Source organism: Phocoena sinus, chromosome 3, assembly GCF_008692025.1.
Source record: "Phocoena sinus isolate mPhoSin1 chromosome 3, mPhoSin1.pri, whole genome shotgun sequence".
NCBI classification, from domain to species: Eukaryota; Metazoa; Chordata; class Mammalia; order Artiodactyla; family Phocoenidae; genus Phocoena; species Phocoena sinus.
Window position 1 is genome coordinate 97,159,390 of NC_045765.1, and position 13,686 is coordinate 97,173,075.

The window sequence follows — 13,686 nt, forward strand, 5'->3', positions numbered from 1 at the left end:
AAAATTGTTATCTCTCAACATACAAATGTTACAGCAGGCATTTGTAAATCCCTGCTGCATACGATAATAATATAACAAGCAAGATATTGAATGTTCGCAGGCATTGTTCTAAGAATGTGATACACATTGTCTCATTTAACCTCACACCTTATGGAGTAATAATATCCCCAATTTTAGAGGAGAAACTGAGGCTTCAGTTGGGTATATAACTTGCCCACAGTCACACAGTTAGAGACTGAGATAGAAATTCTCCCCTGTTGTGATAAGGGAAATAGTAAAATGCTCAAGTGACTTGAAGAAGTAAGAAATAACACATGGGTGAAGGAATAAGAAAAATGCCCAAAGAGGTTGCATTGAACTGAAATTTCAAGGATGGGTAGGTTGGCAGAAGAGGGCATTTCAGGCTGAAGGCAGAACACCAGAGGGGGAGGGGTGTCGGAAGGAGAGGCAGAGAGAACCCAGTCATGTGAGGCACTCAAAGAATTGTTGAATAAATGAATTGGTGCATGCATGAATGTATGAATGAATCCGTAGGGACTGCAAAAGCATGGTGATAGTGGGAATTGAAGGGAGGATAACAGAAGAGACATTGTAAAGGCAGACTCTTCAGGACTTAGCCACTGACTGGGATTTTGGTAAAAGGGTACCATTGGGAGAGAATGTTTAGACTGGGACTAAACAGTTGGGCCTGAAATGGCAGGCATGCATTTTGAAACGCTCCTCAAAGAATGGGAAATGGCATCTGGAATTTGGAAATAAGGTCGTGATACACACCTGTCAATTAACCTAGTTGCTAGTATTGCAAAGAATTAATTTTAGAAACAAAATGTTAAAACTTTGAAAATACTTTTGGGCCATGCAAAATTGTACAACGCTACCTTTCCGTATAAAAGAGTTATTTATTGAAGAGAAGAAGAAGGTCAAGAGAGACAAAGTAAAACAATAAATTGGTAACAAAAATACTGCCTCATTTCAAGAGAAGGTTCAGTGTTTGCACATTATAAATAGCTGTCTTCTATGAGGTAGTTTTGAGATTATCTACCAAACAAAGGAGATTTAGCAAAGATGAGCTGTGACCAAGCCAATTAGTACCTTTCCTTTTAATGTTGAAGTTCTGGGAAACTGATTTACATTGAAGAGAAACTTGAGGTAATGCTCTGGGAATGTGAGATGGAAATTTCCAGTCTGTCAGAGTCTTTAAGAGAATTATGGAAGTTGCACCTGGAATTTGATTATTAGTGTGACCTCTTTCAAACCCCCCATATATATAGGAAGGTTTTTTTGTGTTTTGTTTTGTTTTTGTTTTAAATGCTTAAAATTCTTTACATGATCTACAAGAAAAAGAAAAAAGGAAGATGAGGATTCATTCAAAAGTAATATGTCCATTCATCATCAAGTGGATGGAGCCATTTTCCAGCAGGTAGCTCTTCTTAAGTAACTCACCATCCTACAGTCTAAGTAAGAACCATGTCCACGATGGTTAGGCTACAAAGGAAAATGAGAACAAGAGGGAACTTTTAGCAAAGTTAAGCTATCAGTTGATACAGACTGGGGAGCTTTGATCCTGTCATGATGTGAAGGCTTCAGATGTTAATGGTGACTATGTAAAACAGTCCAGTATGGAAGCATCTAAGATAAAATTCTTGTAAATTTTTGGCCAGGAACCTAAAAGTTGCTTCAGTCTGTGGCTGCAATTTTTGTGCCAAATAAGAAGGCACTTTGCTGGCTCTTTTTTTATGGAAGGGCCAAATGAGATAGATTGGAAATATGTACTTTGAACAGCTAGGCAGAGTCTCAGGAAGTTTGCCAAACAAGATTTCCAAATAAAATGTTTGGGAAAGAAAACAGGGATGGACTTTGCAGATGCTGGATGAGTTCCACCAGCCATCTGTGCAAAAGTTACTTGGTATCACATCAGCTGAGAGCTATGAAGTGGCACAAAACTATCAGCAATAACTTCACTGTTAAATGGGTCCACTTATTTACCAGGCAACCCTCTCTTTGTCAAGATAAAGTACCTGAATGTAGCTGCATTTCCTGTGAGGAATAATAACAATGACCAAAATTATTTAAACATAAAGGAATTTTAGAAACTGAACTATTACCTCAGTGCTAATGCATTAGCAGTCAAAGAAGGCAGATTAATTTACTTACGGTGAGCTAAGTGCATTCTTGGCTCACAAAGGGGAATCATTTGCTCACTTAAGCCAGAGATCCCATTTTTGACGGCAAATGTCACTGCCTGGATTTCCCTTTGACAGTCTGGCAACCCCACACCCCTGTTACAGTATCCATTTATTTGTCTTATTTTCAGCCAGATTAATCCATTCTGTTTTGACAAGAAGACTGATGGGTAATTGATAACTGTGATAGACACAAACAGAAGAGTTGGATGCTGAATAATTCAGCACTTTTCAGTATCAATAAGAGAACAGGTTGAAGAATTTGTGTCTCTATTTACACTTAAACTAAACTAAGTCAGCCCAGACATTTATGCTGCCAGTCTATCAGAAAACCAAACAGTGTACATTCGGTTTCCACCCGACAAAATGTTTTATAAGCTTGTAACAATATGTGTGAAGCTGCCAGAATAATAAATAGGTACAGCAGCCCATGCATGCTAATGTTATGTTGTAAGCAGTTTTGTTGACAAGTGCTAATACTTCTTTCATACTATCATCAAAAGCAGCTAATACAACAGCCATTATTTGCTGGCTTTCCAAGCAAGACATGATGGATTGTGACCTTAATATGGGTTAGCCGAGTTTTGAAAGTTAAACAACTTGCAATAAATCATAGAATTATTACAATGCAGTTTAATTGGTTAAGGACTGTTTATTTCCTAAACAGGGTGAAAAATTTCTGTTTCGGCACTTTTAATTTGCAAAGTGCATTTTCATTATGAATGGCAGTTTAATATTCTGCTCTTTTGTCATGCAAAATATGCAACACACAGGCAATCTATTAATTGGACAAAAATGCATTGCAAGCGTAAATTATCCTTTATATCATCACTTGTGAGTTTTTACATCTCTTAAATGTGTTGAATGGAACATAGTTAAAGATTATACAGCTTGCGGGCTACTTCTGAAATTTAAGTCAAGCTTCAAGATGATTTTAATGACTTAAGTTTTGGCAAAATAAAGTAATTAAGTATTCATAAATATAAAGGGCAATTTAAAGAGTCACTGCTTCCTTAAAGCATAGGTGCATATGTTTTTTGATTCAGTAGTCTCAGGAAACAGACAATAGCACAGGTTCATGTTGCTATGTACTGAGAAATGGAACCCACCCTCACGCATATACTTCTTTTTTTTTGCTACAGTATAATTTCTAGAGCAGAAATTTCCATTGGCAAATGTGTAGAAAAAAGGTGAGTAAGGCTGCAGCATAGCTCAGAATCGCTGAATAGCCACCTCCATATGCTTTGGTTCAATGATGTGCCTTTGCACAGGGCTATTTCTTGCATAGAAGCAGTAACAAAATACTTTGTACTAGGAATGTTGATAGGACATATGCTCAATTTTAAGGATGCCAGATCTCTCAATGTGTTCCTGTAAGACTGCCTTAAAATGCATGCAACCTATTCATTTCCACACAACTCTGAGCCCATTTCTCATATTTCTTGACACCTGGGCAGACCTTTTAAAAACTTAAAGCTTCCACTGACTTCAAACATTATCCACAGGTTGGCCCAGCCGAAGCAGGGATACTTTTGTGTTGCCGCTCCAAGTCTCCTTCAAAGATATCAACTGTCAGCAATACAAACTGAAAGTTAAAAGTGTGCTTCAGATAGGCATTCCATTCATTTTTCCTAGAGTAAAAAGGTGTTAATGTGAGAATGTGCATTCTGTCGTTTTAAAAGAATAACTAAAGAACAGATTTTTCCACTGAAATCATTCACAAAAGCAATACATTAAAATAAACTGTCTAGAACTTAAAGAAAGGTGAAACCCAAAAGTTTGCACATTGAGAAAAATTGTTCATCTTTATGTAGCACAGGAGTGCTTCAGGTTTTTAGAAATTTCATTCTCAAAAAAGACAAGTTATAGAATATTAATATTATTACATTAATGTTGATAATTTCCCCTCCTATTTAAATCCCATGCTTACCTACCCTGTGCAGTTTCTCTGCATCAGAAAAAAAGTGATGAAGAAGAGGAGATGGGGCAGTGAGAGAGAGAGAAAGAGAGAGAGCGGGAGAGTGAGTCAGGGAGAGATTGTTGCTACATTCAGTTGATTGTGCTTTTTGCTCTCACTCATGATGAAGTGCTATGGTTAGAGTATACTGCCCAATAAGTAATAATATAATTATTTTTATTATCACTAAGTATCACAAAATACTCAATTTTAACAATAATTTAATGTCTGAACTCTATTTTATGAATTGTATAGATAAGAAAATTTTATCAGAGCCATAACTATTATTTAGAAAATATAGGTGAATATAACCAGAACTCTAATTTATAAAGCCAATATGAAGTTGGGACACTTTTCAAAGTCATAAATTAATAGACTGAATATATGTTCTATGTAAGGATTAGAAGTTTTCCTGAAAGCTCAGATACATAGAAGTACAATGACTATAAACTTAATCATTTTGTTAATATAATATTTTTAGTTTATCACTTTCAGCTAATTTTTCACCATACTTTACTATGAAAAATTACAGCTGTACAGAAAAGTTGAAATAATTTTACACTAAATACCCATATACCTATCACTTTGATTCTGCCATTTTACTATACTTGCCTTTGCATCTATCCATCTATCTTTCTGCCCATCCATCGAATCCATCTCATTTTTTGATTCATTTCAAAATATGTTGCAGCCATTGGTATAACTTATTCCTAACACTACAGTATGCATATCATTAGAGTGCAAATGTTGTTGACTTTCTTTGAAGGTAAATTTGCACACAATGACATGTTCATATCTTAAGTGTAGCATTTGATGATTTTCAACAAACTTTTGGTTAGCTCCAGTCACGTTGATGAACTCTGTTAGATGTTGGCATGGAATGAGGTTCAGTGAATATAGAAAGACTCAAAAGCCCTGTTTTCATACCTGCTCAAGTATATTCTGTTCTGGTAGGATGGTAGTTTATATAATAGGGCTCCATCAACAATTACTATACTATCGGGACTTCCCTGGCTGCACAGTGGATAAGACTCTGCCCTCCCAATGCAGGGGACCTGGGTTGCGTCCCTGGTCAGGGAACTAGATCCCACATGCCACGGTGAAGAGTTTGCATGCCACACTAAGGAGCCCATGTGCCGCAACTAAGGAGCCTGCCTGACACAACTAGACACCACACCACCAAATAAATTAATTAATTAAAAAAAAATTACTATCTGTTGTATACCTGTCAGGTACAAGCATTTGGCTAAATGCTATGGAAAGCACAAAGGAGTCCTAAGACACAGAGGCCAAGATATGGAGTCCCTCAAAGAGCATTTGGTGAAATTGTGTGCTGCACACCTAATGTGGAATAATACAAGACTATATCTATTTATATAGGCAAGTCAGTAAGAGAGGAACTTTTGGGCAATTTAGAGGAAGGAGGTAAGAATGTTCCTGGCGTGTCCCCTGACTCCATTTCCACAGCATCCATCTATCAGCAACCGGAGTGACTATTTAAAAATTAAATCAGATCCTGTCATCTCCTTGCTTAAAAACCCCTCAATGACACTCCGGCATTCTTAGGAAAACTACAAACTCCTGCGAGTCCCGTGTGATCTGGCTTCCCTCCCATCTCTGGCCCCATCTCTCTCACTCCCCACATCCTCCTTGCCAGCCTTCCTTTGCTCCATACACCAAGCTCACACCTCCACCACAACATTTTCACTTGCTCCCCTCTTTCCCTGGAGTTCTCCTCCTCCCACTCTTCAAACAGCTGATCCTTCTCATCATTCAGGTCTCAGGTCCAGCGTCCCCGCTGAAAGGTCTTCTCTGCCAAAAGAAAACCATACAGACTCCTACAACCACGCTGCCCCAAGTCAAAACATCTCCGATGAAGGGAGGAGACTTTGCTTGGCTTGCCACAGTATCATAGGAAGTAAGTTTAGAAAGTTTGTGGAGAAGAATTATTAGAGCAACATCTGAATGAAATTAGCAATCAGCTAGGAATAAAGAGGTCAAAACAATGAAAAGGAAATATAGATAGGACTCAGTGAACATAAATATGTGGCTGGAAAAGCAAGACTCTAAGAGAACTCCCAAGATATTCACGCTTAAAACTAGAAGGAATAGAAACTCTAGGAGAAAAGACCAATATTGATATTAGACTCTTCTTGGAATATTTATCATACAACATTTTATACAGGCGAGAGAGAAATAAATGACTCAGGAAATTTACTTTAGTACTGTAAACAAGCAGGAAAATTTTACAAGCCTACCATCAACTTTTTGCGACAATGAAAGTAATAACATAAATGAGATCTGAAAAAAAAAAAAACCTCAAACTATTCTTTCCCTGAGTGGACTATATTAATTACTGTATGAGTTATTATTTGTAAGGTCTGATGTAATTATTTGACCATTTAAAACTAAATTTAGAAATATATAAAAATCAGATTTGCAGTAAGAAAATGAGTGTGGCAACACCTGGTGGTGGGTCCAAGGACATTTGAGATTTTATATTTGAATATCCTGAAGGTTTGCAATGCATGGGACCTTCCTAGTCTTTGATGACATAGATGACATCTATGTTAGGCAATGTTTCTTTCAACCTTGACTCCTTTTTTTTAATTGAAGTATAGTTGATTTACAATATCGTGTTATTTTTCAGGTATACAGCACAGTGATTCAGTTACATATATATACATATAGATATTTTTTCAGATTCTCATATATATATATATATATATATATATATATATAGAGAGAGAGAGAGAGAGAGAGAGAGAGAGAGAGATTCCACTTCAGATTCTTTTCCCTTATAGGTTGTTACATAACATTGAACAGAGTTCCCTGTGCCATACAGTAGGTCCTTGTTGGTTATCTGTTTTATATATAGTACTGTGTATTGTTAATCCCAAACTCCTAATTTATCCCTCCACCTTATTTCCCCTTTGCTAACCATAAGTTTCTTTTCTATGTCTGTGAGTTTGTTTCTGTTTTGTAAATAAGTTCATTTGTATCATTTTGTTTAGATTCCACATATAAGTGATACCATATGATATTCGTCTTTCTCTGTCTGACTTCACTTAGTATGATAATCCTCTATGTCCATCCATGTTGCTGCAACTGGCATTATTTCATTCTTTTTTACAGCTGAGTATTATTCCATTGTATATATACCACATCTTCTTTATCCATTCCTCTGTCAGTGGACATTTAAGTTGCTTCCGTGTCTTGACTATTGTAAATAGTGCTGCAATGAACATTGGGGTGCATATATCTTTTTGAATTATGGTTTTCTCTGGATTTGACTCCTTTTTTTTTTTTATTATACAGCATTTTTTTCTTAGTGTGCCCATTATATCAAGAGCACATCTACAGGGTAGTCTCCTGGAAGGCTTTTCAGTGTTCTCGTCATTTACGAAACTTTACCTATGGATTTTAAACCTTGAATACTTTTGTATAATTTAACTTGGAACAGCTTTTATATATATTATATAATTTTGTCTTCACAGTAATTTGTGAGCTAGACAATTCCCTTATATAAAGATGAAGAAACTGAGGCTCAGTGTTCTATACCTCCAAGTTCTCAGCTTAATAAAATTGTAGCTATTACTTTTGTTTCTTGAGAGCTGAGACAAAGCATGATCACCACAGCAAATTACTGAAATCGTCATATTCCTCTGCTTCCTCTTCCCACCCCACCTGCTGCAACCCTCTACCCCCAACCCATTCAGTATTTCATCAACCCTATAACTATTGCGAAAAATTATATTCAGTCCTGGGGTGAGTAACGTTCAGACTTTTTTTTTTAATAGACCTTTCAAAAAATGTTACCAGGCTGCTGACATCTTCATAACAATTAGGGATCCTTGAGGTGTCAAATTGGACTAATGCACGTACACTCAATGAGGGTCAATATCAAGGAATGAGAGAAAAACTTAAATACCTATCTTGTGTTTTCATAGGTGTAACCTACTGCCTTGAAAAGGCCATTTCAATCTCAAATTTCTATTAGTGTGTATCATCCAAAAACATTGTTCAGTAATGCCTCATCACTATCCAATGGTTGTCCCACTATTTCTAAGGGAACCATGTCAATTTGAATTATAGTACATGCTACTTAGATATGGAAGAAATAAGTTTAAACTTCTGAAGGAAGACATTGGATCTTTTCAAAGCTGTTGTTAAATGCTATCAAAGAGAATAATCATAACATACTAATTTGTGGATTCCCTCTTCTTATGTTCCTTGTTCTTGCTTCTTCTGTGGCCTTAGGCAGAATTCTGCCATTTATCAAAATCACTTCTGTGTTCAAAATCCCATTCTTCAGTATTGAAAATATACAATTTTCAAAGTTAAAATAATATAATTTTCTGTGCATACAAACCTTGTCTACTATCTGTTAATATATTTTTTAAATATCTGTTACACCTTGATCCCTAATTACTTTATGCAGAAAGGCAAATGAATTTATTACAATATGGAAAAAATCTTTTACTGTTTGTGAGTTATGCAAGGATCAAATCTAAAGCAAGAAATAGATCTGTTTGAAATTTTTCATTGCAATTATTGTATCTCTCACAACTTTTTAGTAAATGGCAACTCCATTACTCTTTATTCCCCAAGGATGAAAAGAATGCACTTTATTTTTTGGCAAAATAAATAAACACCCTGAGTTGGTAGAAATATCAATTACAAGAGTGTCTACCCTAAAAGTCACATTTATTTTGTTTGTTATTGCAAGTTATTAAAAGGCTTCCAGGCATGCACATAAAACCTGAAAAACAACGATTGACTCTATCATATTAAATTAAAATCTCTCCATAAAAAAGTAAACCCAAGTAGTTTATCAGTTAGGGAATGCCATGCTGCCTCAGAAGTCAATACAAATAAGACTTTATTAAAACATAACTAAAATAAAGTTCCACCAGAACCCTCAATGGGAATTGTTTCACTTCAGATTCAAATATAGAGAGTAAAAACCCATCAGCTGGCCTCAAGTTTCTTAAAGTAACAAGGGAAGAAAAGAAAAATAAATCCCATGGCCAACAACTAGAATTACACTTGAGAAAGAAAAGATGGCCTCAAAAAGTATATGTGAAACATAACTGCACTTCAAGTTAGACAAGTTTCTGCTTTCAAAGCAGACAATTCATACTCTCTGGTTTTGCCAAGTATTTGCCCTAGTGCTAAGTTTCTTTGATCATTTGTCTAATACTTAATGAATGTACCTTCTTAAGTCCATCCCTGCAATTCTGTGTAGCTGCCATGAGTTGGCGGTCCAGCTCATCTTCTTTTGTCTTTATTCTTTATTGCTTGTCATATCATTAAATATTCTTTTCATGATAGCTCTCTATTTTTTCCCCTGAAGCAACTCACATGCTCACTTGCACAAAATTCAAAGGATATAGGCAAATTTTGACAATCAGGCTGTAGTATAAATAAGATAAGCTTCAAGATCCACACAGTTCCTAGCATATTAGCTGTAACTCTTCCCATCTCTAGCCAGATAAATGAATGTTAGCACACTCCATCTGAAAGTTGACGTTCTACATTATCATGTTAAATGGCTACAAAATATTTCATGGAAAGGATGTCTCAAATCTATTATATGAATAATCTGTCATTGGACATTTGCCTGGTATCTAATATTTTATTTAAATAGTGTCATGATAATTCTTAAGCTCTTTGAACATCCAACCAGATGTAATGATTAGAATGTTAATACTTTTAATATTAGAATATTAAGACTTTTAATATTAATACTAGAATATTAACACTTTTGATATATAAACCAAAAATCAGCAATAGTTTTCAAAGAATTGCCTAGCAAAGTAATTTTCCAGATAGTTAGATAAATAAAATTATTCTATCATTATCTCCAGCCTTACTACTTCCTTGTGTACCCAGCGAACTACAGAAAGCAAAGTAATACAAATGTTTTTTTAATTGTTTGTTTAGCTTTTAAAACAAATAGCCCTCTTACTAAACAGTATGCAGTCTTTCATGCTGTCTCCCAAATACGAAAGACATAGAATTACTTCTGCAAGCACAAAACGGGAGCTCCGCATTTATGTTGATGAGTGTTTAAGGAGACCCTAATACACTGCCAACATAAACTTATTCTGGTATTTAGATGAGAAATGGACCTATACGAAACAGTTTCTTGCTGCACAGAGATGTACCTTGAGGCCTGACTGAGCCACATACAACACAGATTAATGTTAATGACTTCTGTATGCTGAAGAAAACAAAGTGACCATAAGTCCAGGCAGCTCTACAGAGCAGTATCCTCCATGTGGTGACCTAGCAACCAAGGCCACTTCTGTCTTTGAATCTGCCATTTCAGCATACAGCTTTTTTTGTTGCCATGGCGATAGCAAATAGATATAATGTGTCCTCCTACTGGCAATTAAGTGTTTTGACACACAATAAATCTGTTCACAGTCCATTGGCCAGAACTAGTCACATGGTTCTAACTGAAAAGAAACACATGCACTATTTAGCAAGCATGACTGTCACCATCACAGAATTCTAAGGTCACTTATCATCTAGTTTTCTTTTTTTTTTTTCCCCAGTTTTTGTCATGGCTATTCTGAAAATCTGGACGTTTGATAAAACAAACTTTTATAATAATTTTTTATTATAAAAGTTAAGTTGTAACCCCATTAGGGGGAAAAAGCAAATAAATTGAAAAGTTTTAATGAAGATGAAGTACACGATGGTTACATGTCCTGGTCAAAGTGGAAGCAGTGTGCTTTCCTCTGGCAACAATTTCAGCATTTCCTAGATTTATAATTTTCTCTTCTTGTCCTCTGAATCCCAGAAGTAGCTTCTATTTCTAAAGACCTTTTTTTTCTTACTCTTACATTTATGCATATACATCTTGTTTTCCATGCTCGAATCTAATAGAACTGTTTATGTCACACAGAGTTGGTATGTTCAAATTTCTTCATTTAGATTATGCAACTTTTCACACTGAAGGTATTCAATAAACGTACGTAGAAAATTTGATTATGTATAGCACACATATGTTAAGGCTATTGCCTAAGAAAAATTTAAGTAGAAAAGATCTCACCTTCTAAGGAAAGACACTTGTGTCTCATCCAATAATGAGTAGGGCCAAGAGTGGGATAAAGGCACAGGAGGCAGACAAGTGTGATCCTGGCTTAGAGACAGAAAGGTCCAGGGCCTCCCTAGGAGATAATGGGGGAAGGGGCTGCCTCTTGAAGGAAGGAAGTGGAATTCGGGGCTTTTCTCCCAGGAAAGGGAGACTTGGCCATCAGCGGACTCGAGTGAGTGTCCACAAAGAGACATGATCCATGTCAAAATACATCTTTGGACATCCAGGTTCCCACGTTAACGTGTTTACTGTTTGCCCTTAGTCATCGTTAGGTCTTCCTGCTTTGCAGCTCTTCTTTAAGAATATTGTAAATTACCTACTCCTATGTAGTCAGTGTAAGCAATCCTTAGTAATTATCAAAACCATTAATAGTCATCACTTCATGGTCCAATTGCCCTTCTTTAGTCCACATTAATTGATGTAGGGAATCACGGGGCCTGTGCTAGTAGAGAAAGATTTTAATGCTATTTAAAGAAAACTTAAAAAGTATTCCCTTCTGACAGAAATTTGCATTCTGATAATACTTTATTTGTATCTTTTTTAAATGTCATGACAAGAAATGGATTTGATTTTGGAGAGGAATCATTTTGAATAATTAATCATGAATTACTCTAATTAGCAGAAAATAATTATAGGTTGGACATAAGCTCTTTAGAATGCAAAGGACAGAGTAAAAGACTATTGGAAAAATAATACCACCTGATAGATGTTGAGATGATTCCAAAAGAAGGCTTTTCTTTAAATCAGTCTTTAGCTAAGGCACTTCAAGTGCCTCCCATTAGAAAACAATCATGTTTCTGCAAGACAAAAATTATTAGCAAGCATATGTTGTTGGTCAGAGAATATTTAGTGTAATAACTAAAGAAGACATCTTTAATGCTTCCTGAAAAAGAAAATATAGTCTCACTTGTTCCTTTCGTAATAATTTCTGGCTCAAAAGAACAATCTTAGATAGATTCAGCATATTTGTGCATTGTAGGAATGCTTACAAAACTGTATGCAGAGTCTGGCTTTTTTTTTTTTTTTTTTTGCGGTACGCGGGCCTCTCACTGTTGTGGCCTCTCCCGTTGCGGAGCACAGGTTCCGGACGCGCAGGCTCAGCGGCCGTGACTCACGGGCCCGGCCGCTCTGCGGCATGTGGGACCTTCCCGGACTGGGGCACGAACCCATGTCCCCTGCATCGGCAGGCGGACTCTCAACCACTGCGCCACCAGGGAAGCCCGAGTCTTGCATATTAATTTCACTTGGAGAATGTTTGTCAATGATTGACATGACAGAGTTGCATTTGTGGCTCCTGTCTCTTCAGAGGAGCTCATTGGAACAGGACATGTGACAAACTGATGAGCAAAGGTAACAGACAGAGAATATTCCATTTGCAATCAGTTTCTATAAGGACTATCAGCAGGACCCAGCTCACAAGGGAGCACAGTCCATTCAAAGCACATTTTTTAGCTAAAAGAGTCCAGATGTGGGACTGAGGAGACATATGCCCCCAGACATGGCACCACAAATAATTAGCTAGTCCCTAACTAACTCTTTGACTTGAACAAGTTTCCTTATGCCTGTTTACCTGTTTATTTAGTATTAATAGAACCCTTGTCACAGGATTGTAACACAGTGAAAATGAAATCTGAGATGAACTTTTCCAAGTTAAAAAGCAACAACAGCAAAACATGATAAAGTATTATTTAGTCAGAATATAGTTTTAATATATTTGATTTTTACCAAGAAAAACATATTGGCAATGCTAGAAATAAGGAGTATCTGATGTATGGTTGAAAAAAGCGTAACATTTTTATATAAACATCATATAGGAAAACAAATAAAATGCCTTATGCCTTATTGCATTGAGGAGTGCTTTTATGATTATGGAAGCTAATTATGCAAGAGTGCATCTTTGCAAAGAAATACAAAATGGCATTCTAGTCATTGGTCATGAATGGTCCCTTAGTACATTTCACTGATTTTCCAGGTTAGGTTCCAATTTAAGAATAACATTCTTGCTCTTTGAATCTCTGCTTTTTTTCGACATCACCTTCCTGCTACCAGCTAGAAAGCTGTTTTTCCTGATTGTTCAAAATAAAATAAATGGGATCAATGCTTACGCATTGAATAAATAAATGGTCCCACCTGCTCAAAAAAACCACAGGACCCTTCCATCCTGTCATTATACCATCCTGTCCCCCTCTTCTTGTCTTCCTTTCTTAACTGATATATTAAATGCAATATTATCTTCAGTGACTTGCCATGAAAACATATGTTGGTAGCCTGGGAGAAGAGAGAAAGGCCCAAGAATCTTCTTCATTCTTCTCCCACTAGTTATGGGCGTGGATTCCTCTATCTGATTAGCTAAAACAGTCAGCTTTGCAGTGTAGGCCAGTTGTCCTTGTTTGACTAGGATTTCAGGAGAACTTGGCTAGTGGTTGTAATAAGTGACT

At 36.4% G+C, this 13,686-nt stretch overlaps 1 protein-coding gene across 2 annotated transcripts in view; it reads left to right on the plus strand.

The window, feature by feature from the left end:
* The window catches only part of KIAA0825 (KIAA0825 ortholog), a 416,193-nt gene that overhangs the window by 328,998 nt on the left and 73,509 nt on the right, over positions 1-13,686 (plus strand). The window lies entirely within an intron of this gene.